Consider the following 24,641-nt stretch of genomic DNA (forward strand, 5'->3'; position numbering starts at 1 on the left):
ACAGTCCCCAGCAATAGACTGAACCATGTTTCCATTCCTTGAGTAGCTGGTGCACTTTGCTCTGAGCAAACTCCCACTCCCTCTGGAGAAATCTTGAGACTCTCCCTTGACAATTGGGCTGCTTTAAGCTGCAAGACACAGCAGCACTCTCAGGTTGCCTTGTTGAGCACGGGTTTACTGAGAAAGGAAACAAACAGCTGGAGAAGCAGGAGGCAGAGAAGCCCCACCTCGGTACCCTGGCCCCCATCAGCAGGGAGGTGTGCCAGGAGCTACCCTCCCTGCGTTGCCAAGGCTCCCAGCCCTCGGCAGTGTTGGGCTCCCTTGGTGCTCCTGAGTCCAGACCTCCACACAGGAGAAGGCAGGATCTCCAGTGCCTGGCTCCAGGCAGGCTTGGGGAGCTGCTGGCCAGCCAGCTGCCCCAGGAGCACAGCCCACTCCAAGTCCCCCCAGGTGTAGCCAGGGTGATGGGGTCAAGGGGGAAAGAACATGAGAGGCCTGTGTATAAGGGTTTGTTTTCTCAGAATGGGGTGCGGACCCCCTGCTCAGAACAAAAGAGACTGCTGGGTGGTACCCCCTGTCCGGGAACCCCAGAACTGCCCAGGAGACATTTTTGTGGGCTGCAATTCCTGCCAAGTGATTGTGGCCAGCCTCACCTCCTGCCAAGTGCCTCTTGAAGTTATCTTGTTTTTAGGCCTAGGATGATTCGGTCTATAGGGGAAACGTGATCACATGGAACCACTTATAAGGCTTTTTAGCTTAAAAAACAATTTCACGAACCTTAACTTACCGAAGTCCACTGAGGTAGGGAGTATGGGTTAAATTCCCATTTTACAGATAAGAAAACTGAGGCTTAGAGAGTTTGCCCAGGATCACACAGCCAGTAAATGATGGAGCTGAGAGTCAAACCTAGGTTTTTGGACTCCAGCTTGCCTCTTTCTTATTCCTCATCATGACAAGCCTTATTACCTACTCTCCTCCTTCTCACCTCCTGAATGTCAACACTCCCAAGGCTCTCTCTCAGGCCCTTCATTTCCCTCTCTCCACACAATCTCAGGTTATCCTCATTTACTTCCTTCCCTTGTGCATGTGTGTGTGAAGTTGCTTCAGTCGTGTCCAACTCTATGTGATACCATGGACCATAGCCCACCAGGTTCTTCTGTCCATGGAATTCTCCAGGCAAGAATACTGGAGTGGGTTGCCATTTCCTCCTCCGGTAGATCTTCCTGACCCAGGGATTAAACCTGCATCTCTTACGTCTCCTGCACTGGTAGGCAGATTCTTTACCACTAGCGCCACCTGGGAAGTCCCTTTCTTCCCTTGGTCTGATTCCAAAAGCTTGATGGCCCCTGGTTTCTCTCTCCAGCCCAGACCTCTCTCCTAAGTTCCATACCTGTACATCCACTCTCCTACTGAACACCCCCATGTGGCTGCCCAAGTCAGCTCCAGTGCAGTGCTTCTGAGATGAAACTTACCGTCTTTCTCCTTCAGTGGCTCCGCCTTATGGGCTCTCCATCTCAGGGACTGAAGTAGCTTCCTCTTCTTAAGCATCAACTATGTGCCAGTCACTTTATACTGGTGAGATGGTGTCACCCCATTTCACAGGTGAGGAAACCGAGGTTCGAAGGTGTGAACTTACTAGCACAAACCAAATTACTTAGTAGTTGACAGCTCCAGGATGCAAACTGAGCTTTATTCTGCATTCCTTTCTCTGGGCTAGGCTGTCTGGGAACTGCAGGGCCAGAGCTATTCACTCTGTTTGAACAGGCCAGGAGTCGTGGATCATCCTCCCATCCCCTAACCCCTGCTCTCACCCCCCACAGCTGCTTCAGACCCAGGTCCACCTCCTAAATGTTTCTCAGGTCATCATGTCCTCCTTCCAGTCCCATGACCACTCCACTGCCATAGTGTGAGTCACTCAGTCATGTCTAACTCCTTGCAACCCCATGGACTGTAGCCCACCAGTCTCCTCTGTCCATGGAATTCTTCAAGCAAGAATACTGGAGTGGAGTGGGTAGCCATTCCCTTCTCCAGGAGATCTTCCCGACCCAGGGATTGAACATGGATCTACGCATTACGGGCAGATTCTTCACCGTCTGAGCCACCAGGCCAGCCCCTAAATTATTTCTCCCCCAAAACAGAAATAGCTTGCTAACAACTAGTTTGTCTCTAGGAACACTCCCACTTCAAATCCCCTCGCCCTGGGAACAGGCTTTCTAAAATACACCTGATTATTGCCTTCTTGGGCTTCCCTTGGGACTCAGCTGGTAAAGAATCGACCTGCAATGCAGGAGACCTGGATTTGACCTAGAGAAGAGAAAGTCTACTCCAGTATTCTGCCCTGGAGAATTCCAGGGACTGTATAGTCCATGGGGTCATAAAGAGTCGGACACAAGTGAGCTACTTTCACTTTCAAATCCCTGGTGAAATCCCAACTCCCCGTTCCTGCCACTGCCTGTCCTTCCAGAGTCTCTACAAATGCCCATGGCCTCACTAATAAAAATGGCTTCATCTCTCAGAGGGTTCCACTAAGCCAATATTCATAACATTCTCATGGCACATTGCACTGGTCCCAGCCATCTAAACTGTATTCCAATGAACTACAGAATAATGCTTGGTGAGAGTCATTCATACGCAAAACAGAGAAAGGCTGAAATATGCGGGAACTCTTGACAAGTCTACAGTCATCCATCACGCCATTATTTACCCAATCGAGTGTGTTTATATTGTCTGGGGTACCATGTAGTTTGGTTTTACGATCGGGGAGCCAATTAGACCCAGGATGGCTCGATATGAGTGCTGCTGAATGATTTATTACTCCACACCTCAGGGAGAAGTGCACTTCATAAACTTTCCAAAAGGTTCGAGAGAGAGCATCATTTGTGCCCTGCAGGCAAAGCATTCTGCTGTTGGATGCACACTAACAGATTAAAGACTCGAAAAACCTGGCCATGCAAGAAGTGGAGCAATTTTGTTCTCAGGAATTTTGTCCACAGTTGTCTCTCTGCACATCTATCAGTAATAGCCCCTGAAAGCATTTTCCTTCCAGATGTTTGGGGAAGCACTGGAATGCAATGTGGAGGCCCTGGAGGCTTCTGGCATCTCACCTACTTTGATGTCAGGTTGCAAGTACAAACCTGCCACTCTCTGCCTGGAACAGCTCTAGGTACTCCTGCCAGTCCTTCCAGGTTTGGTTCAGGTGTCACTGCCTCCTGAAGCCATCACACACACACACACACACACACACACACATATACACACGTGCGACATTTAATCATATGTGACTCCATAACACCCCTCTCTCATAACACCTCTCTGTATTTTCTGTCGGTTGATAGACAATTCAGAGCAGACCAGAACCCAAGGCAAACGTGCTCACTCTCTCCCATGGGAGAGCTTCTGCAGTCCCGAGGGGATCTCTCTGCGGGGACATATTTGGCATTGGTGCTGTTCCTCAAGATGCCCACTTAACCCTGAGCATTGGCTTCTGCTGCCCACCCAACCCCAAGTCTCTCTGCTGGGGTCACCTTGCCTTGCAGGTGGTCCTTTGGGGCTGAGTCCCTTTCAAGGTAACTCCACGCCAGCTCACTTCTGCAGGTCCTCCAGCCACCTTGGAAACTCGCTCCTGAGTGCCGCCTCCCTGAGTGCGGCTCACTGCCACGCACCCCTCTCCTCGCCCCACCACCCTAGGGGACCACTCCAACCAGGCTCTGCCTTTGTGGCTTGAAGTGTGGCTGCAGCATCAGTCCCTTTGTCCCTCCAACTCCAGAGGGTACCTGTTGAGCTCTCTGCAGGCCTTCTGAAGCCTCAGAATTTCACTTGTCTTCCTTCGAGCCTTGCCAGGTGGCACAATTGGTAAAGAGCCTGCCTGTCAATGCAGGAGACGTAAGAGACGCTGGTTCCATCTCTGGGTTGGAAGGGTCCCCTGGAGGAGGGCATGGCAACCCAGTCCAGTATTCTTGCCTGGGAAATCCCATGTTCAGAGGAGCATGGAGGGTTACAGACCATGGTGTTGCACAGAGTCGAACACGCCTGGAGTGACTTAGCACTCTTGTGGGGATGGGGGTGGGGGGTAGAGACAGTCAGAGGTATGAGGGGAGACGCCCCCCGCCCATTCCTGTGCAGCTCTCACCCTAGACAGCACCTCCCCACCTGTCTCTTACTGGGTGCCCCAGCCTTGTCTTAGGGAGTCTCCAGGCAGGTGATGAATTAACGGTCTCAACACTGACTTCACAATCTCTTAATAAGGCCTAGACAAGCAGCTCCCTATTTTCGTTTCCCTTTGTTGCAGGCGTTGGGAGCAGGAGGGTGGGTCTCTGCTGAAACTCAGAACCGACAGGAATAGTTAGTTACATCTAAAACCCCGGTACGTGGTTCACAGCAGACTTTCCAATAGCATCCGCCATTCCCAGCTAGCACCCTGAGAGATGGACTGAAGAAGCATGTCATGAGCATCCTCTTGTGTTACAGACAGTGAAAGTGGAAATGTGAGTTACACAGTCCGAGCAGAGGAGGGGAGGCTGATCCCAGCTCCTGTGACTCAATCTGAATGTTCCTTCCATGATGAAAACCTGGAAAGATCCCCCGAAGGCCCCCTGGAGCAGTCACCAGCATGCTGGTCGCTGCAGCCCGCAGCCCAGCCAGAGTGGACCATGATGGCCTTCTCCTCACTCGGCACCTCCAGACAGGTCAACCTTTTGCCCTTTCTTCAGACGCACGAAGCTCTTTCTCCTGCTCGGCCTCCTGTATTCACTTCCTAGGGCTACCGGAACAAACTGGGTGCTGAAACAACTGAGATATATTCTCTCACGGTTCTGAAAGCTAGAAGCCTGAAATCAGGTTGTCCACAGGGCTGGTTTGTTCTGATGCTCTGAGGCCGAAACTGTTGCCTGCCTCTCCTGGGGACAGCTAGAAGTCCTTGGTGTTCCTTGGACTCACAGATGCATCACTCAGATCTCTGCTGTTATTCTCTTCCCTCCACACCTTTATGGAAGCCCATACATAACAAGATGGAGGACTTCCTTGGTGGTCCAGTGGTTAAGAATCCGCCTGCCAGCTGCCAATGCAGGGGACATGAGTTCAATCCCTGGTCAGGGAACAAAGACCCAACATGCCTTGGAGCAACTAAACCCATTCTCCATAACCACTGAGCCTGAATTCTAGAGCCACAGGCTGCAACCATTGAGCCCAGGCACCCTAGAGCCTGTGTTCCACAAGAGAAGACACCTCAATGGGAAGCCGAGACCCTGCAGCTAGAGAGTAGCCCCCTCTAGCTCACTGCAACTGAAGAAAGCCTGAGGAGCCACAGACTCAGCACAACGCCCCCTTCCCCAAATTTTTTTAATTAAAAAAAAAAAAAAGACAGATGGAAATTTGATGAATGCACAAAGGCCTCTAATAATCTCTCTGAAAGCATTAGTTGCTCAGTGGTGTCCGACTCTTTGTGACCCCATGGACTGTAGCCCACCAGGCTCCTCTGTCCATGGGATTTCCCAGGTAAGCTTACTGGAGTGGGTTTCTATTTCCTTCTCCAGGGGATCTTCCTGACCCAGGGATCAAACCCACATCTCCTGCATTGCAGCAGATTCTTTACTGTCTGAGCCACCAGAGAAGCCCAGATATCAGAATGGGATCCTAGAGATATTTGCCGGCTTCATGACATCTATTTAAATCACTGAATTACCATTCTGGCCCATCTTCCTCTGCCTGACCCTTGAGTGAGGCTGGTAACCTGGTAAGAGAAGGATGATGTCCCTGCCTTCACCTAGCTCGAGTGACCGAGAAGTGGGTTTTCTCTCTACATTAAAAAACACTGACAAGAATTAAGTGATCTCCCTACACCCTACACTACCTTATTCAGAGAAAGGATTTGACTTCATCAGACATAAAACCTGACAGGTATTTCTCCCGAATGAATCAGTGGGGAGGAGCTGAAGTGACTTAGTTTTTTATCTAAAGAAATGTAATATTTAAAGAGAGTTCTCTATCCCCCCTCCTTGGGGAAGGGAGCCCTTAATTTTCCCATCAACTCTGACATGTGTGAATTACAGAACTTTCATTCCTATAAAAGCCTCATGATTCATCAACAACCCTGCTAGCTGTGGACTGCGCTTTATTCTTACAGGGCAGGCTTTCCCCAGAGAAGGGATCTGGGAACACACCCCTCCCTCCCTGCTGAGCGTTATTGTGAGCCAGTCTCCTGTTTACTTCTCAGAGACTGGGGACTAGGATAACCTTAACACCCTTGTAAGCCTGTGACATATTCAGAGGGCCCTGCAGGAGGACCATACTCCCATCTTCATAGGGACCAGGTCACCTTGATTGATTCAGAAAATTGCACCTTTTTAAATTTCAAATTTTGTGCATAAAGGGGAAAATGAATTTTTCCTGAAGAAACTTGACTGAAGTGTATGTTATATATAATTCAGTTCACTTTAGTCATTCAGTCATGTCCAACTCTTTGCGATCCCATGGACTGCAGCACGCCAGGCTTCCCTATCCATCACCAGTTACTGGAGCTTGCTCAAACTCAGGTCCATCAAGTGGGTGATGCAATCCAACCATCTCATCCTCTGTCGACCCCTTCTGCTCCTGCCTTCAATCTTTCCTAGCATCAGGATCTTTTCCAATGCCTATTTTAGGTCTATACTGTCAAACCTATGGTTTTTCCAGTAGTCATATATGGATGTGAGAGTTGGACCATAAAGAAACCTGAGCACCAATGAACTGATGCTTTTGAACTGTAGTGTTGGAGAAGGCTCTTGAAAGTTCCTAGGACAGCAAAGAGACCAAACCAGTCAGTCCTAAAGGAAATCACTCCTGAATATTCATTGGAAGGAATGAATATTTTTGGCCACCTGATGTAAAGAACTGACTCATTTGAAAAGACCCTGATGCTGGGAAAGATTGAAGGCAAGAAGAGAAGGGGACGACAGAGGAGAAGACAGCTGGATGGCATCACCAACTCGATGGACATGAGTTTGGGCAAACTCTGGGAGATGGTGATGGACAGGGAAGCCTGGCATGCTGCAGTCTTTGGGGTTGCAAAGAGTCAGACACAATTGAGCGACTGTACTGAACTGATTTTACGTATTCAGGTTATTTTGATAAATGGATACACCTGTGCAACCCCCATCCTAATCAAGACATAAAACATATCCACCATCACCCAGAGTTCCCTCATTCTCATCTGCAGTCGATCTGTCTACTTCCACCCAGGCAACCACTGAGGTGCTTTCTCTTATTATAGATTAGTTTGGTTTATTATAGAATTTCACCTAAGTGGAAAGCATATAGTGATTTTGGAGCTGTTTTCTCTGGCTCACTGTAATGTTTTTGAGACTTACTAAGGACTCACCTTTATTATTTATTTATTCTAATGGCTGAGCAGGACTCCTTGTACAGATAGATCACAATTGTCCTCTACTCACCTGTGGATAGCCGTTTGGGTTGTGTCCAAGTTTTGGTTCTCATGAATGAAACTGCTACAAACAGGAATATACAAGTCATTCCATGGAAATATGCACTCATTTCTCTCACACACCTAGCTAGAAGAGGATCAAAGTGCTTTTTTTATTTTCAAGAATTCATCAAACATGATGAAGCAGACCATGATCAGGAACTTGGGGGAAATTTGAATATTGCAAGTGACTATAAAAGAAATTATATAAGAGTGTAATACATTGATAACCCAAATGATGTGGGCTTCTAGGGATGGGTGATATGGCAGCAGAGAGTCCTGGAATTTAATAATCTCTTGTTTCTCTCCAGTTGTCATGAGCTTGGACAAGCCTCTTGCCTTCTGAAACCACCACAAATGAATATCTGATCCTTCACTGAGCTTTAAGATCATCACTTGGAAAATTTTGGGTCCTTTGAGAGAACTTCAGCTGTAAAAAGCCAAGTGGTGTACACTGTACTTGGAAATGTGGACTTAATTCAGGAGGTCAGGCACGTAACACGTATATTGTAGGTACTCTTTGGGGAAGTATGAAAGTGAGAGTGTTAGCGGACCAGTGGTGTCTAACTCCTGGTGACGCCATGCACTCCAGCCTGCCAGGCTCCTTTTGTTCAGGGAATTCTCCAGGCAAGAATACTGGAGCGGGTAGCCATTCCCTTCTCCAGGGGAACTTCCCACCCAGGGACTCTCCCACATTGCAGGCAGATTCTTTACCATCTGAGCCACCGAGGAAGCCAAAAGCAAAATCTTCTCCCAACCCAGAAATTCTCTTCCCAAAGGTAGTAGAGAACAAAATAGGTTTTGTTATTGAATAAGCATTGAGCCAGAAGGTGATGCACCGCACAGACAATCCATCAAGAATTACATAGGCAGAAAGAAATCTCACCCTTTTAGAGAGCCATGCAGATGCAACCCATTACATACAGGTTCTCAGGATAAACCCCACTAGTCCTGAAGTCAGAGGACTTGCCAGCACCACCGGTCTCACACAGCTCATCCTAACTTTACCTGGTAATTGGGGTGACCATCTGTGTTATCTATGTGACTCTATCCAAAGGAAAAACAAATTTCTACTTTATGACAGGAGGATGTTTTGCAACTCGCCTATGCTGGGAGACAGGAGCCATCTCCCTTGGCATTCATATTTCAAAGAGGTGGGTGCCTGATGAAGACATCTCTGGGTCATAAAAGGGACAAAATGCCAATATAGTCTTCAAAAGGATTTACATCTTTCTGAAAGGTCACGCTGACCGCATGCGGAAAAGCGCCAGCCGGAAAATGCTGACAGAGAAGCCCCCGCCGGAAACCCGGATAAGTCCCAGGGACAGACATCCACCAATCAACAGCCTGTTGCCAGGCAGACTGATGGACGCGAAGGCGCCAAGACTCCAGCCAATCAAAAACTGACAAGAGACCGAAAAGTCCAATCAGCACCCTAGAGCCCGATTCTAACCATATATGGAAAGGTCCCACCACTTCTGCATCCGCCAGGGTTTATAAGTGTCGCCTCCCTTCCCGCAGGTTGCAGACTTCCTCTTTCCCCTTGCTCGCTCCTGGGATCTCTGCCTGGGAGTGGTTGCCCAATAAAGCCTCTTAATACTCCGGAGCTCTCTTTGTCTTACCGCGGCATTCTTACACTTTCAAAGAAGAGGGATCCTGACAATGACAGGTTTTCTGAAGGCAGTGGTCAAAGTAAAAGGAAGAGAAGGAAATCTCTTCCATTATTTTTAACAGGGAGGATGGAACCTCTTGCTTTTATTTGCATTTGTCCTCACAGTACCCAGTGAATATTCGTTTCTTATAATCATGCATCTCCCAGTTCAGAGCCTCAGAGTCTGGGGTGAGCGAGGGGAGGGATGAACCCACGGCTCCCACCCCTACACCCAACTCCTGCGATGGCCTCCGTGCTGAGTGTTCGCTTTGGTTCACATCTTTTCCATCTCCAGTTCATTTTTATTCTTGAGGTCAGTCTCTTCTAGGAAACCATCTTCCTTTTTCCTCCTGCTTGCTAGCTCAAGGGTCTCTGCCAACCTTCCAAAGCCCCAGAAAAATCCCTGATTGGCCCCTTGCCTCCAGAGGCCCCGGGGTCTCCAGTGGAGACCAGGACACTGGTCAGCGTCACCAGGACACTTTGAGACTGGGCACCGTTTTGGGGTCCACGAGGCCATCTCTGTTCTGTTCATGGAGAAACTCACAAGCTGCAAACCTGGCCATGACCTGTGTCCTCTTTCTCGAGCCAATCCCCCTGTTCTGTCTGAAAGACATCTGTAAGCTGCCCCATCCAATTACGGCAGTTTCTTTCTCTCTAAAATACTACCAACTTCTAACCGAAATTGGGCGGCCTCCCTTTCTAATTAACTTAAGTGCCCTCGTCTCTGATGGTAACAGCTATAATTACACCTCACTTCGCTCTGAAAAGTCTGTTTAAAACTGGGGAACGTACAAGGTGACCTTTTCATCACCACTTGTTTATCTGGGCTTGGGACTAGGGGGAGGAGACGGAAGGACGTTGCACTCATGAGCTTTCCCCCCTCGTCTCAGAGAGCTGCATCATGACGTACGTGTGGTGCTGCCCGCATTTCGGGCCCGCAGAGAGTAGCTGACTCAGTGGGTACAGGACCAGAGAGTTTGTGTTCGGTGGCAGGAGGAGCAGGAGGAGGAAGACGGTTGATACTGTCATTATTTAAAATCACTTCCACCCACTGTGCTGAGTCACTAGAACGTCACTGCCTGGGATTTTGCATCAGTCTCAAAAATATACCTTTGCAGAGTTTTCCAAGCTCAGAAGCACACCCGTTCCCTAACTCAGGCCCCTTAAAAGGAAGCTGCGTGGATCCTGCGCACGGCTACTCTCTGTCAAGGGCCTCAGCTCTCCCCCTGCATCTTCCTGACAGCAGTGATGCTGCACGTGTGTGCAGCACATTTACACACCAACCTGAGCTCAGAGGGAGGTGGCGCCATCTCCCCCCAGCCCACTTCCACACTCAAGACAATGAAGATTTCAGGAGCCAGAGAGCAGCCTGGGCTGAAATCCAGGTTTCCTGCCTCCTGGTCTAACCCTGAACCAATAAGAGAGGAAAAGGAGCTTTGGGTCTGAAAACATGGACCACCCTCCTCCCCACATATGCCTGCAGTGGCCAAGTGAACAGAGACAAAACTCCACTCCTGCTGAAATGACTTGAACACTTGACATCTGGTTTCAGATTTCAAAGCAAATGAGACCATTTCCTGTTTTTCTTTCTACCCAAGACTATGAATATTCTCTCCCTGTCTCTCCAAGTCCAGAACAAGAGACTTCCTATAAAGGCTTGACTGGTTTCCAGGATACTTGTGACTATTCACAAGGAAAAGACGGATTTCCCAGCAGCAAGTTCTAGGGTTCTCAGAGAGCAAACCTGGGGAGGAGCCCTGTGTGACTTTGGGCTGCTGACTGTGACTCTTTCTATGGTTACTTACACTTATGATTATCCCCTTCCCTGGTAACTCAGGCAGTAAAGAATCTACCTGCAACGGAGGAGACTCAGGTTTGATCCATGGGTTGGGAAGATCCCCTGGGTAAGGGAATGACTATCCACTCCAGTATTCTTTATTTTTTTTTTTGACTGACACTTTTTTATTAATTTATTTTTTAATTGAAGGATAATTGCTTTACAGAATTTTGTTGTTTTCTGTCAAACCTCAACATGAATCAGCCATAGGTATACATATATCCCCTCCCTTTTGAACCTCCCTCACATCTCCCTCCCACCCCACCCCTCTGGGTTGATCCAGAGCCCCTGTTTGAATTTCCTGAGACATACAGCAAATTCCCATTGGCTATCTATTTTACATATGGTAATATAAGTTTCCATGTTACTCTTTCCATACATCTCACCCTCTCCTCCCCTCTTCCCACGTCCATAAGTCTATTCTCCATGTCTCTTTCTCCAGTGCTGCCCTGTAGGTAAATTCTTCAGTATCATTTTTCTAGATTCTGTATGTGTGCATTAGAAGATGATATTTATCTTTCTCTTTCTGACCTACTTCATTCTGTATAATAGGTTCTAGATTCATCCACCGCATTAGGACTGACTCAAAGGCATTTCTTTTTATGGCTGAGTAATATTCCATTGTGTATATGTACCACAACTTCTTTATCCATTCATCTGTCGATGGACATCCAGGTGGCTTCCACATTCTAGCTATTGTAAATAGTGTTGCAGTGAACAGTGGGATACATGTGTCTTTTTCAATTTTGGTTTCCTCAGGGTATATGCCTAGGAGTGGGATTGCTGGGTCAAATGGTGGTTTTATTCTTGGTGTTTTAAGGAATCTCCATACTGTCTTCCGTAGTGGCTGTGTCAATTTACATTCCCACCAACAGTGCAAGAACTTTCCCTTTTCTCCACATCCTCTCCAGCATCCTCTATTTTTTGTAGACATTTTGATGATGGCCATTCTGATTGGTGTGAGGTGATATCTCATTGTAGTTTTGATTTGCATTTCTCTGACCAACCTACATAGCATATTAAAAAGCAGAGACATTACTTTGCCAACAAAGGTCTGTCTGGTCAAGGCTATGGTTTTTCCAGTGGTCATGTATGGATGTGAGAGTTGGACTGTCGAAGAAAGCTGAGCGCCAAAAAATTGATGCTTTTGAACTGTGGTGTTGGAGAAGACTCTTGAGAGTCCCTTGGACAGCAAGGAGATCCAACCAGTCCATCCTATAAGAGATCAGTCCTGGGTGTTCATTGGAAGGACTGATACTGAAGCTGAAATTCCAATACTTTGGCCACCTCATGGGAAGAGTTGACTATTGGAAAAGACCCTGATGCTGGGAGGGATTGGGGGCAGGAGGAGAAGGGGGCAACAGAGGATGAGATGGCTGGATGGCATCACCGACTCGATGGACATGAGTTTTAGTAAACTCCGGGAGCTGGTGATGGACAGGGATGCCTGGGGTGCTGTGATTCATGGGGTCACAAAGAGTTGGACAAGACTGAGCAACTGAACTGAACTGAATAATGAGCAATGCTGAGCATCATTTCATGTGGATGTTAGCCATCTGTATGTCTTCTTTGGAGAAATGTCTGTTTAGGTCTTTTCCCCACTTTTTGATTGGGTTGTTGGTTTTTTTGGTATTGAGCTATATGAGCTGCTTGTATATTTTGGAAATTAATCCTTTGTCAGTTGTTTCATTTGCTATTATTTTCTCCCATTCTGAAGGTTGTCTTTTCACCTTGCTTATGATATTTGCTGTGCAAAAGTTTTTAAGTTAAAAGCTTTTAAGTTTAATCAGGTCCCACTTGTTTTTATTTCTGTTACTCTAGGAGGTGGGTCACAGAGGATCTTGCTTTGATTTGTGTCATCGAGTGTTCTGCCTGTTTTCCTCTAAGAGTTTTATAGTTTCTGGTCTTACATTTAGGTCTTTAATCCATTTTGAGTTTATCTTTGTGTATGGTGTTAGGAAGTGTTCTAATTTCATTCTTTTACATGTAGCTGTCCAGTTTTCCCAGCACCATTTATTGAAGAGGCTGTCTTTGCCCCATTGTATATTCTTGCCTCCTTTGTCAAAAATAAGGTACCCATAGGTGCATGGGTTTATTTCTGAGCTTTCCATCTTGTTCCATTGGTCTATATTTCTGTTTTTGTGCCAGTACCATACTGTCTTGATGACTGTAGCTTTGTAGTATAGTCTGAAGTCAGGAAGCTTGATTCCTCCAGCTCCATTCTTCTTTCTGAAGACTGCTTTGGCTATTCGAGGTCTTTTGTGTTTCTATATGAATTATGAAATTTTTTGTTCTAGTTCTGTGAAAAATGCTATTGGTAATTTGATAGGGATCACATTGAATCTGTAGATTGTGTTTTGTAGTATAGTCATTTTCACAATATTGATTCTTCCTGCCCAGGAACATGGAATATCTCTCCATTTGTTTATATTGTCTTTGATTTCTTTCATCAGTGTCTTATAATTTTCTGTGTACAGTTCTTTTGTCTCCTTAGGTAAGTTTAGTCCTAGATATTTTATTCTTTTTGTTGCAGTGGTGAATGGGATTGATTTCTTAATTTCTTTTTCTGATTTTTCATTCTTAGTATATAGAAATGCACGTGATTTCTGTGTACTGATTTTGAATCCTGCAACCTTGATAAATTCACTGATTAGCTCTAGTAATTTTCTGATACTATCTTTAGGGTTTTCTGTGTACAGTATCATGCCATCTGCAAACAATGAGAGCTTTACTTCTTCTTTTCTTATTTGGATTCCTTTTATTTCTTTTTCTTCTCTGATTACTGTAGCTAGGATTTTCAGAACTATGTTGAATAATAGTGGTCAAAGTGGACACATTTGTGTTGTTCCTGATATTAGGGGGAATGCTTTCACCATTGAGAATAATGTTTGCCATAGGTTTATCATATATGGCCTTTACTGGGTTGAGGTGTGTTCCTTCTATACCCGTTTTTTGAAGAGTTATCATCATAAATGGTGCTGAATTTTGTCAAAGGCTTTCTCTGCATCTATTGAGATTATTATATAGTTTTTATCTTTCAGTTTGTTAATATGGTGTGTCACATTGATTGATTTGTGTATATTGAAGAATCCTTGCATTCCTGGAATAAACCCAACTTGATCATGGCGTATGAACTTTTTGATGTGTTGCTGAATTCTGTTTGCTTAAATTTTGTTCAGGATTTTTGTATCTATGTTCATCAGTGATATTGGCCTGTAGTTTTCTTTTTTTGTGTTGTCTTTGTCTGGTTTTGGTATCAGGGTGATGGTGGCCTCATAGAATGAGTCTGGAAGTATTCCTTCCTCTGCAATTTTTTGAAAGAGTTTTAGAAGGATAGGCATTAGCTCTTCGCTAAATGTTTGATAGAATTCTCCTGTGAAGCCACCTGGCCCTAGGTTTTTGTTTTTGGGGGAGATTTTTGATCACAGCTTTAATTTCAATGGTTGTAACTGGGTTGTTCATAATTTCTATTTCTTCCTGGTTCAGTCTTGGAAGATTGAACTTTTCTAAGAATCTGTCCATTTCTTCCAGGTTATCCATTTCATTGCCATATAGTTGTTCATAATAGTCTCTCTTTTTTTTTTCATTTATTTTTATTAGTTGGAGGCTAATTACTTCACAACATTGCAGTGGGTTTTGTCATACATTGACATGAATCAGCCATGGAGTTACATGTATTCCCCATCCCGATCTCCCCTCCCACCTCCCTCTCCACCCGATTCCTCTGGGTCTTCCCAGTGCACCAGGCCCGAGCACTTGTCTCATGCATCCCACCTGGGCTGGTGATCTGTTTCACTATAGATAATATATATGCTGTTCTCTCGAAACATCCCACCCTCGCCTTCTCCCACAGAGTCCAAAAGTCTGTTCTGTACATCTGTGTCTCTTTTTCTGTTTTGCATATAGGGTTATCATTACCATCTTTCTAAATTCCATATATATGTGTTAGTATGCTGTAACATAATAGTCTCTTATAATCCTTTGTATTTCTGCATTGTCTGTTGTAATCTCTCCTTTTTAATTTCTAATTTTGTTGTTTTGATTTTTCTGTCTTTTTTTCTTGATGTGTCTGGCTAAAAGTTTGTCAATTTTGTTTATCTTCTCCAAGAACCAGCTTTTAGTTTTATTAATCTTTACTATTGTTTCTTTCATCTCTTTTTCATTTATTTCTGCTCAGATCTTAATGATTTCTTTCCTTCTATTAATTTTTTTTGTCGTTCTTCTTTTTCCAGTTGTTTTAGGTATAAAGTTAGGTTGTCTATTTGATGTTTTTCTTGTTTCTTGAGGTAGGATTGTATTGCTATAAACTTCCCTCTTAGAACTGCTTTTGCTGCATACCATAGGCTTTGAGTTGTATTTTCATTATCATTTGTTTCTAGAAGTTTTTTTATTCCCTTTTGATTTCTTCAGTAACCTGTTGGTTATTTAGAAATGTGTTGTTTAATCTCCATGTGTTTGTGTTTCTTACAGTTTTTACTTGTAACTGATATCTAGTCTCATAGCATTGTGGTCAGAGAAGATGCTTGATACAATTTCAATTTTCTTAAATTTACTGAGGTTTGATTTGTGACCCAAGATGTGATCTATCATGGAGAATGTTCCATGTGCACTTGAGAAGATGGTGTATTCTTCTGCATTTGGATGGAATGTCTTGAAAATATCAATGAGATCCATCTCATCTAATGTATCATTTAAGACTTGTGTTTCCTTATTAATTTTCTGTTTTGATGATCTGTCCATTGGTGTGAATGGGGTGTTAAAGTCTCCTACTATTATTGTGTTACTGTCAATTTCTCCTTTTATGTCTGTTAGTATTTGTCTTGTGTATTGAGGTGCTCCTATGTTGGGTGCATAGATATTTATAATTGTTATGTCTTCCTCTTGGATTGATCCCTTGATCATTATGTAGTATCCTTCTTTATCTCTTGTAATCTTCTTTATTTTAAGGTCTATTTTGTCTGATATGAGGATTGCTACTCCAGCTTTATTTTCATTCCCATTTGCATGGAATTTATTTTTCCATCCTCTCACTTTCAGTCTATATGTGTCTTTAGGTCTGAAGTGGGTTTTGTAGACAGCATATATATGGGTCTTATTTATGTATCCATTCAGCCAGTCTGTATCTTTTGGTTGGAGCATTTAATCCATTTACATTTAAAGTAATTATTGATATATATGTTCTTATTACCATTTTCTTAATTGTTTGGGGTTGATTTTATAGATCTTTATCTTCTATTTCTTGACTATATAAATCCCTTCAACATTTGTTGTAAAACTGGTTTGGTGGTACTGAATTCTCTTAACTTTTGCTTGTCTGAAAAGCTTTTTATTCTCCCTCAATGGGAATCATGCTGGGTACAGTAATCTTGGTTGTAGATTTTTCTCTTTCAGTAGTTTAAATATATCCTGCCATTCCCTTCTGGCCTGCAGATTTTCTGCTGAAAGATAAGATGTTAAGCGTATGGAGTTTCCCTTGTTTGCTTCTTGTTGCTTCTCCCTTGCTGCTTTTAATATTCTTTCTTTGTGTTTACTCTTTGTTAGTTTGATTATTATGTGTCTTGGTGTGTTTCTCCTTGGGTTTATCCTGTATGGGACTCTTTGTGCCTCTTGGACTTGATTGAATATTTCCTTTTCCACGTTGGGGGAATTTTCAACTATAATCTCTTCAAAATTTTTTTTCATACCATTTCATTTTCTCTTCTTCTTCTGGGACCCTTATAATTCAAATGTTGGTGTGTTTGATATTGTCTCTTAGAGGTCTCTAAGACTATCCTCAGTTCTTTTCATTCTTTTTACTTTATTCTGCTCTTCAGAAGTTATTTCCACCATTTTATCTTCCAGCTCACTGATTCATTCTTCTGCTTCAGATATTCTGCTATTGATTCCTTCTAGAATATTTTTAATTTCAGTAATTGTGTTGTTTGTCTCTGTATGTTTATTCTTTAATTCTTCTAGGTCTTTGTTAATTGATTCTTGCATTTTCTCCATTCTGTTTTCAAGGTTTTTGATCATCTTTACTATCATTATTCTGAATTCTTTTTCAGGTAGTTTGGCTAATTCCTCTTCATTTATTTGGACTTCAGTGTTTCTAGTTTGTTCCTTCATTTGTGTATTATTTCTCCACTTTTTCATTACTTTTTTAAAAAACTTATTGTGTTTGAGGTCTCCTTTTCCCAGGCTTCAAGGTTGAATTCTTTCTTCCTTTTGGTTTCTGTCCCCCTAAGTTTGGTACAGTTGTTTGTGTAAGCTTAGTACAGGATGAGATTTGTGCTGAGATGTTTTGTTGTTTGTTTGTTTTTCCTCTGATGGGCAAGGCTGAGTGAGGTGGTGACCCCATCTGCTGATGACTGGGTTTGTACTTTTGTTTTGTTTGTTGTTTAGATGAGGCATCTTGCACAGGTGATACTGGTGGTTGGGTGATGCCAGGTCTTGTTTCAAGTGATTTCCTTTGTGTGAGTTCTCACTATTTGATAGGGTTAGCTCGGGCTTCCCTCGTGGCTTAGAGCGTCAAGCGTCCATCTGCAATGCGGGAGACCTGGGTTCAATCCCTGAGTCGGGAGGATCCCCCGGAGAAGGAAGTAGTCTAGGGTCCTGGGGTCAGGGCTCCCACTTCAAAGGCTCAGGGCTTGATCTCTGGTCAGGAGCGGAGATTCCACAAGTGGTTTGCTATGGCATTAAGTGAAATTAAAACAAATACCCCAAAACGAGAAACCAAGAGGAACCCCAGACAAGTGGCAGTTACAAAATCAGGAAAATGATAATTAAAATAATGGAATATTCACATATACATCCATAAGCAAAGTGAAACAGTCCAACAAAAATAAAATACAGTAGTTTGACCCGGTGAACAAAGGAAATCAAACATTATATTTACCAGTTAAGAACAAAACTAACTAAAGCGCAAACTGGAAAACAAAACTAAAGCAGGGTGCCAAGTGGGGAATAAAGCAATGAAAATAAACCTAACAAATATGTTGAGAGGAAAGGAAAAAAAGAATACTTATGCAAAGTTAAATAGAGGTAGATGACAATGATTTATATACATTAAAGATTAACTGCAAGAAGAAAAGTATAGTAGGAAAGGCAAACAAAGGAATAAATTGTGTAAAAAATATAATAGGTTTAAAAAATTAAAATGATAAAAACTAGAAAAGAATAAAAGGAAGAAGAAAGGAAAAGAAAAAAAAAACAACAACAACAAAAAGGAAAACTCTACAGAATTGCAAAAGCCCAATGTAGAGGCAGAGGTTTATAATAACCATAAAAATTGTGACTGGATATACACATATACACCCATAAGCAAAATCAAAACAGTCCAACAAAAATAAAGTACAATAGATTGACCCAGTGAACAAAGGAAACCAAAAATTATATCTACCAGTTAAGAACAAAACTAACTAAAGCACAAACTGGAAAACAAAACTAAAGCAAGGTGCCAATTGGGGAATAAAGCAATGAAAATAAAACTAACAAATATGTTGAGAGGACAGGAAAGAAAAGAAAGAAAGGATATGTAAAGTTAAACAGAGGAAGATAAAGAAGATTTATATACATTAAAAAATTAACTTCAAGAGGAAAAGAACACTAGGAAAAGCAAACAAAGGAATAAATGTAGAAAAAATAACAATAGATGTTTTAAAAAATTAAAAAAGAAAAAAAAAAAAGGAAAACTTCACAGTACTGCAAAAGTCCAGTAGAGAGGCAGAGGTTTATAATAACAACAAAAAATGTGATTGAGGGGAAAAAAAGGCTCAAAAGCTTAATTAGACTTCATAGTGCCAATAAAATCAACAACTACAACAGGGGAGGGAAAAGAAAAAAGAAAAAAGAATGCAAAAGAATCTACAGAATAAACCCAAACATAAGATAATAATAGGTTTTCTTGAGTCACTGCTGTCCGAGTCCTTTCCCTCGCTGGGAGTCAGTCCACCTCACCCCCTAGGATGCCCTCCAACACTGTGCTGCTCTCTGGACCTGCTGCGGGGGCCGCTCAGATTCTAGTCTGGGCCTCCTCCTGTGTGTTCTTGCCTCCAACATCCACAGCTATCGGAACTAGTGCATTTTCTCTTGTGGGAGCTCTCAATGTCCTTTTATATATTCCATAGACACAGTCTACCTAGTTGATCGTGTGGATTTAATCTGCAGCTTGTACAGCTGGTGGGAAGGTTTTGGGTCTTCTTCCTTAGCCACACTGCCCCTGGGTTTCAATTGTGATTTTATCTCCATCTCTGTAGGTGGGTCGTCCACTAGGGTTTGCTTCAGAGGCTGCCCTGGAGGGCTTGGGTTTGCCCCTGTGAGGGCCAAGTGTGGAGGTGGTGCAACTGCTTGGGTCGCAGGGGTCTGGCAGCACCAGGTACTCAGGGGGGTTGGCGGCTAGGGCAGCAGGGAATATAGTGCTCTAGAAGGGTATGGCAACCAGTATTAGCCGGTAACCTCCAGTATTCTTGCCTGGAGAACCTCCCTGACAGAGGAGCCTGGCAGGCTACAGTCTACAGGGTTGCAAAGAGTTGGACACGACAGAAGCAACCCTGTGTGGATAGACACAAGACTTTTTTGCCTGTGGCAGCCCTGCCCCAGTGAGAATTGAGCGTGAAGGTGGTGCAGCTACTTGGCTCGCGGGGACCCTGGTGACGCCAATTGTGCAGGGACACAGACTGCCTCTGCTGCAGGAGTTGTGGCCCTATCAGAGTTTTCTGAGCCTCTTGTAGCTGGTGATCAGAAGGCCTCTTTGGCCAGTTTTTCTCTATCTCCGCCGCTTTAGGCACTTAGAGGGCTCCCTTGCCTGCGGTCCTTTTCTGTTGTTTGGGGCATCAGGCACATAGAGGGGTCCCCTGGCTGGGGTCCTACTCTGTAGGTCGGCTCATCAGGCACTTAAAGGGGCACCCTGGGTGGGGTGCTGCTCTGCGGTTCAGTACATCAGGTGTTGGATGGGCCAGCCTTTCTATTGTTTAGCTGCGGATGCAGGCGTGTGGGGAGAGAGAGGCTATGATGATGGCTCCACCCCCTACACGTGACTCAGCATTATTGCTTCCAAGGCTGCCTGGCTTTCCTCCACAGGCATTTGCCACCACAATCTCCTCCCTCACAGCCCCTCGATCCATCTCTCTGCAGTCAACAGCAGCCCTGGCCCTGGGATTGCTCCACAATCCCTAAACTCCAGCTCCCAGCCGCTCCACTTTTCAGGGGATCTGTGTCCCTCTCTGGGATATGTGTATGACTGTAGCAAGGACTGTCTGATTCGCATTCCGTTATAGGCTGCCACAGGTCAGCTGTTTCACTCTCAACCTTAATTTGTTTCTCCTCTGACTCAGACAATTGCCCTGCTGTGGGGATCGGACCCCCGCTTCAGTTCCCCCACCCACGGAGCGCAGGTCCAGTCCCACTAACACTCCTGTTTTTCCCCCTAGTTCCTTCATCCTACTGAGATTTGTGTGGTTGTATATGTTCTTTTCTGCTGATCAGGTACTCCTGTGCCTCTCAGCTGGTGTTCTGCATGCACTTCTGTGTCTGATGGTGTACTTCTGATGTATCTGTGGAGAGAGATGTACTCCATGTCCACTTACTCCTCCACCATCTTGTTCTCCCGCACTGCAGTATTCTTGCCTGGAGAACCCCATGGACAGAGGAGCCTGGACGGTTACAGTCCATGGGGTCACAAAGAGTTGGACGCGACCGAGCAACTAACACACACATGATTATCCCAGCATTGTTATGAGGATTAAATGAGATAATGAATGGAAACCACTTAGTGCAGACACTTATTAGGCCTTCCATAAATGTTGATAATGATACAGTAAATTTTCAATAATTATCTCATGCTACATATCTGTGAGTGACAACTCTCATCTTACCTTTTCTAAGCACCTCTTACAATGACAGTCCTTTAAGATATCCTTTGTAAAAGATATTTATGCATGTATCTTAAACTCTATATCCAATAATGCTATCAAAACAAATCTTCTACAAAAATGAAAACATTGGTTTTATTTTTGACAAATGGATAACTGGAGCCCCCTACTGTCAGGGGAGCCCTAACTATCTGATTTTGTTTTGTTTTGTTTTCCATCCAATTCTCAAAACTCCTAGGAGCCTTCTAGGAGTCCTGAGAAGACTCAGGACAATTGGTTAACCCAAGACAACAGAGGGCTTCCCTTGTGGCTCAGATGGTAAAGAATCAGCCTGCAATGCAGGAGACCCAGGTTCCATTCCTGGGTTGGGAGGATGCCCTGGAGAAGGGAATGGCTACCTGCTCCAATATTCTTGCCTGGAAAATCCCATGAACAGAGGAGACTGGTGGGCTACAGTCCATGGGGTCGCAAAGAGTCGGACATGACCGAGGGACTAACACATAACAACAGGTCCCATATGGCAAAGAACCCAAGAAAACCAGCCCTCTCCATAGTAACAGGAGATGCTCTCCAAGAGCGGGATAAGTTGAGATTTCTTGATACTTTCAGAGTATTCTCGAGTTTCTTCCCCAGATAGAAGCCTCCAGCCTTGTCACCACCTCCCAAAGAGCTGAGCCCCCTCTCACTGCCCTTCTGCACCCTGGGGACTCTGGTGCATGGAGACCAGCCAGGCCCCCATGGCAGACACCTCATTGTCCCCACTCCGCTCTTCTCTGAGGAAAGGATGGAGCCTGGGGGCCACCCAGCCTCCTCCCCTTTAGAAATCAAAGTCTGAAATAGGCAGTGAAGGGGCCAAGGAAACGCAGAGGAGACAGAAGTGACCTGAGAGCATGGCCACCACCACCACCACCCATGGGCCTTCTCAAGAAACCCAGGAATGAGATGATCCCAGAGAAGCTGCAGAAGCGGGAGGAGGAGAAGGTTAGCTCGAGGCCACTCTCCATGCTCACACAGTTGGTCAAGAACAACACCCCAGTGCCCATCAATGCCGCAACAAGAAGAAGCTCCTGGACCCTGTGAAGGCCTCCGACGTGCTGGAGAACGTGAAGGAGAGGTGGGCGGAGGTTTCCAACGGTGGCAAGGGCAAGAAGTCCAAGCCAGTCAACAAGGACCCCTGCATCTCAAAGATGTTCCTGTGCTGGGTCCTCGTGGTCCTGTGAGACCCACTCATCCCTGACAAGGAGGGGCCTCCTCCCCGCCGTCAGAACCTGCCCCCTCATTTTTGTTTGTGAAACAACAAACAAAAATACTAAGGAACACTGATATTCCCGTTTAAAACTGCAACCTCTCCCCCACATCTCCAGCTTTATTCCTCTCCATTGTGTTTATCATCTTCCTACATTCTGTTTTACTTGATTTCTTGGTTGTCTGTTTTCCCCTTCTAGAAAGTAAAATCCTCGAGGGCAGGGATTTCTTTCTTCTTTGCACACTGCTATATCCTAGCACCTAGGCCTGGCATACAGTAGGCTCTGAAAATATTTCTTAAATGGCTGAAGCAAATGAAGAGTATCTATTGGATTTGAAAGTGGCTCTATCTTTTTGATAGATCATAATGGGTCAAAGCTTAAAAATTTCAAATGTTGTGAGTTTTACCCATGTCCTCCTTGAAATATGAAAGTTTATCACAAGCATGTCTAAAAAGGCTGAAGTTTTAAAATGGATGCAAGGCTTAAAATAGTAAATGATACTGTTTTCTTGTTTTTTTCTCTTCTGTCTGCTTCATCCCTTCCACCAACATCACTGCCTTTCCCCACCCAACCCTGCCCTCCATTGCAACATACACATATACATCCTCTTGGATTTTGCCCCACTTAGGCATCTAGACTATTTTGTAAATTAAAAAATACCATGATGGAAGGAGGGAGAAGAAAGAGTCTGTTTTTAGTTTTAAAAGCCTAGGCCCTGAGAAAATTCAGAGCATAGGAAAATCGTGAGTATGGGTCAGATATTTATACCCTCAGACCAGAAAAAGATTTCCCAGGCCTTTGAGGGCAACCACTTGTTTTCTGTATCTATGATCCTGTTTCTATTTTGTTAATGTTTTTCTTTCTTTCTTTTTTTTTTACTGCTTTTAAAAATTTTGTTTTATTTTTGGTGGCTGTGTGCAGGGCTTTCTCTAGTTGTGGTGAGCGGGGGCTGCTCTTCTTTGCAATGCGAGGACGTCTCATTGCGGTGGCTCCTCTGGCTGGGGAGCACAGGCTCCAGGACCCCTGGGCTTCAGTAGTTGTGGCACGTGGGCTCAGGCGTTGAGGCGCAGGGGCTTAGTTGCTCTGTGACACGTGGAATCTCCCCAGATCGGGGGTCAAATCCGTGTTCCCTGCACCGGCAGGTGGATTCTCGTCCACTGTACTACGAGGGAAGTCCCTTTTCATTCTTACTATTTTAAAAAATATGCATTTATTTGGCTGTGTTGGTTGCAGCATCAGGATCTTGGTTGCAGCTCGTGGGGTTTCCATTGTCGCACTCGGGCTTCGCGGCAGGTGTCATGAGCAGGCTGTGGAGTGCGCAAGCGCAGTAGTTGCAGCATATAGGCCCAGCTGCCCTGGGGCACGTGGGATCTTATTTCAACCCACGTCCCCTGTGTTGGAAGGCAGATTCTTGACCACTGGACCACCAGGGAAATCCCTGTTTTGTTTTTTAGATTCCTCATGTAAGTGAAAGACAGCATTTGTCTTTCTCTAACTTACTTCAGTTAGCATAATACACTCTAGGTCTATCCACTTTATCATAAATGGTAAGATTTCTTTCTTTTTATGGCTGGATAATATTCCATTGTCTGTGTGTGTGTATGTGTGTGTGTGTGTATACACACAGTGGAATATTCTTTATCCATTTGTCTGTTGATGGCCACTGAGGTTGTAAAGTGACGTTACGTTTTACAAAAACAACACAGATATGTGGGATTAAGGATTATTTTCTGTGTTCTCTTTTGTGGAAAAAAGAGATGACAGACTTAAATTGATTTGGCTCCAGGCATACTGGAACAAGATTATGTCAGTACCTTATTCTCCCAGTTACACTGAGGCTCTTCCAGGGCCCAGTTACGAGTCTTGCACTACAGTAGACGTAGCCACATCTAACATAGCTCTCAGAGAGGACAAGTAAAGTGAGCCGCCTGGGATCAGGAAAAGAAGCAGGAGGAAGGGCAGCTAAGTCTCCTTGTTTCAATGCATGTCATGTGTGTTCAGCTCAGATATTTCTGTTATTAAGCTCATAGTCTATGTGATTAATACAATTTATAATGATTCATAGATACATGTAACTATAGTGTTACACAACAATTGTGTGCCTACCCTAGACAGGACTTCAGAAAATTCACCTTCTGAATTCTTCCATCTGTACGACTTCTTGATCCTTTGTTGACAGATCCAAAACCCTCATGATTCTAAGTGTTTCTCGCTGATACTTTGCAATAGGAAATCTAGGCTAAAACAAATTTCTGCCAGGTCATTTATTATTAATGGTGACTATTTACCTCATTAAGTTACAAAGGAATGAGGTACTTCAGAATCCAGAAGAAGCCTCCTGAACCTCACTTGATGTGAAGAGCTGACTCATTTGAAAAGACCCTGATGCTGGGAAAGATTGAGGGCAGGAGGAGAAGGGGGCGACAGAGGATGAGATGGTTGGATGGCATCACCGACTCAATGGACATGGGTTTGGGTGGACTCTGGGAGTTAGTGATGGACAGGGAGGACTGGCATACTGCGGTTCATGGGGTCGCAAAGAATCGGACACGACTGAGCGACTGAACTGAACTGCACTGAACTGAACCTCACTTGGAGAGAT

At 44.5% G+C, this 24,641-nt stretch overlaps 1 pseudogene; it reads left to right on the top strand.

The window, feature by feature from the left end:
- Positions 1-21,704: 21,704 nt before the first annotated feature.
- LOC110141560 (small nuclear ribonucleoprotein Sm D2 pseudogene) lies at positions 21,705-22,084 on the top strand (annotated as a pseudogene).
- The last annotated feature ends 2,557 nt before the right edge of the window (positions 22,085-24,641 follow it).

Source organism: Odocoileus virginianus, chromosome 15 (genome assembly GCF_023699985.2).
Source record: "Odocoileus virginianus isolate 20LAN1187 ecotype Illinois chromosome 15, Ovbor_1.2, whole genome shotgun sequence".
Classification (NCBI taxonomy): Eukaryota; Metazoa; Chordata; class Mammalia; order Artiodactyla; family Cervidae; genus Odocoileus; species Odocoileus virginianus.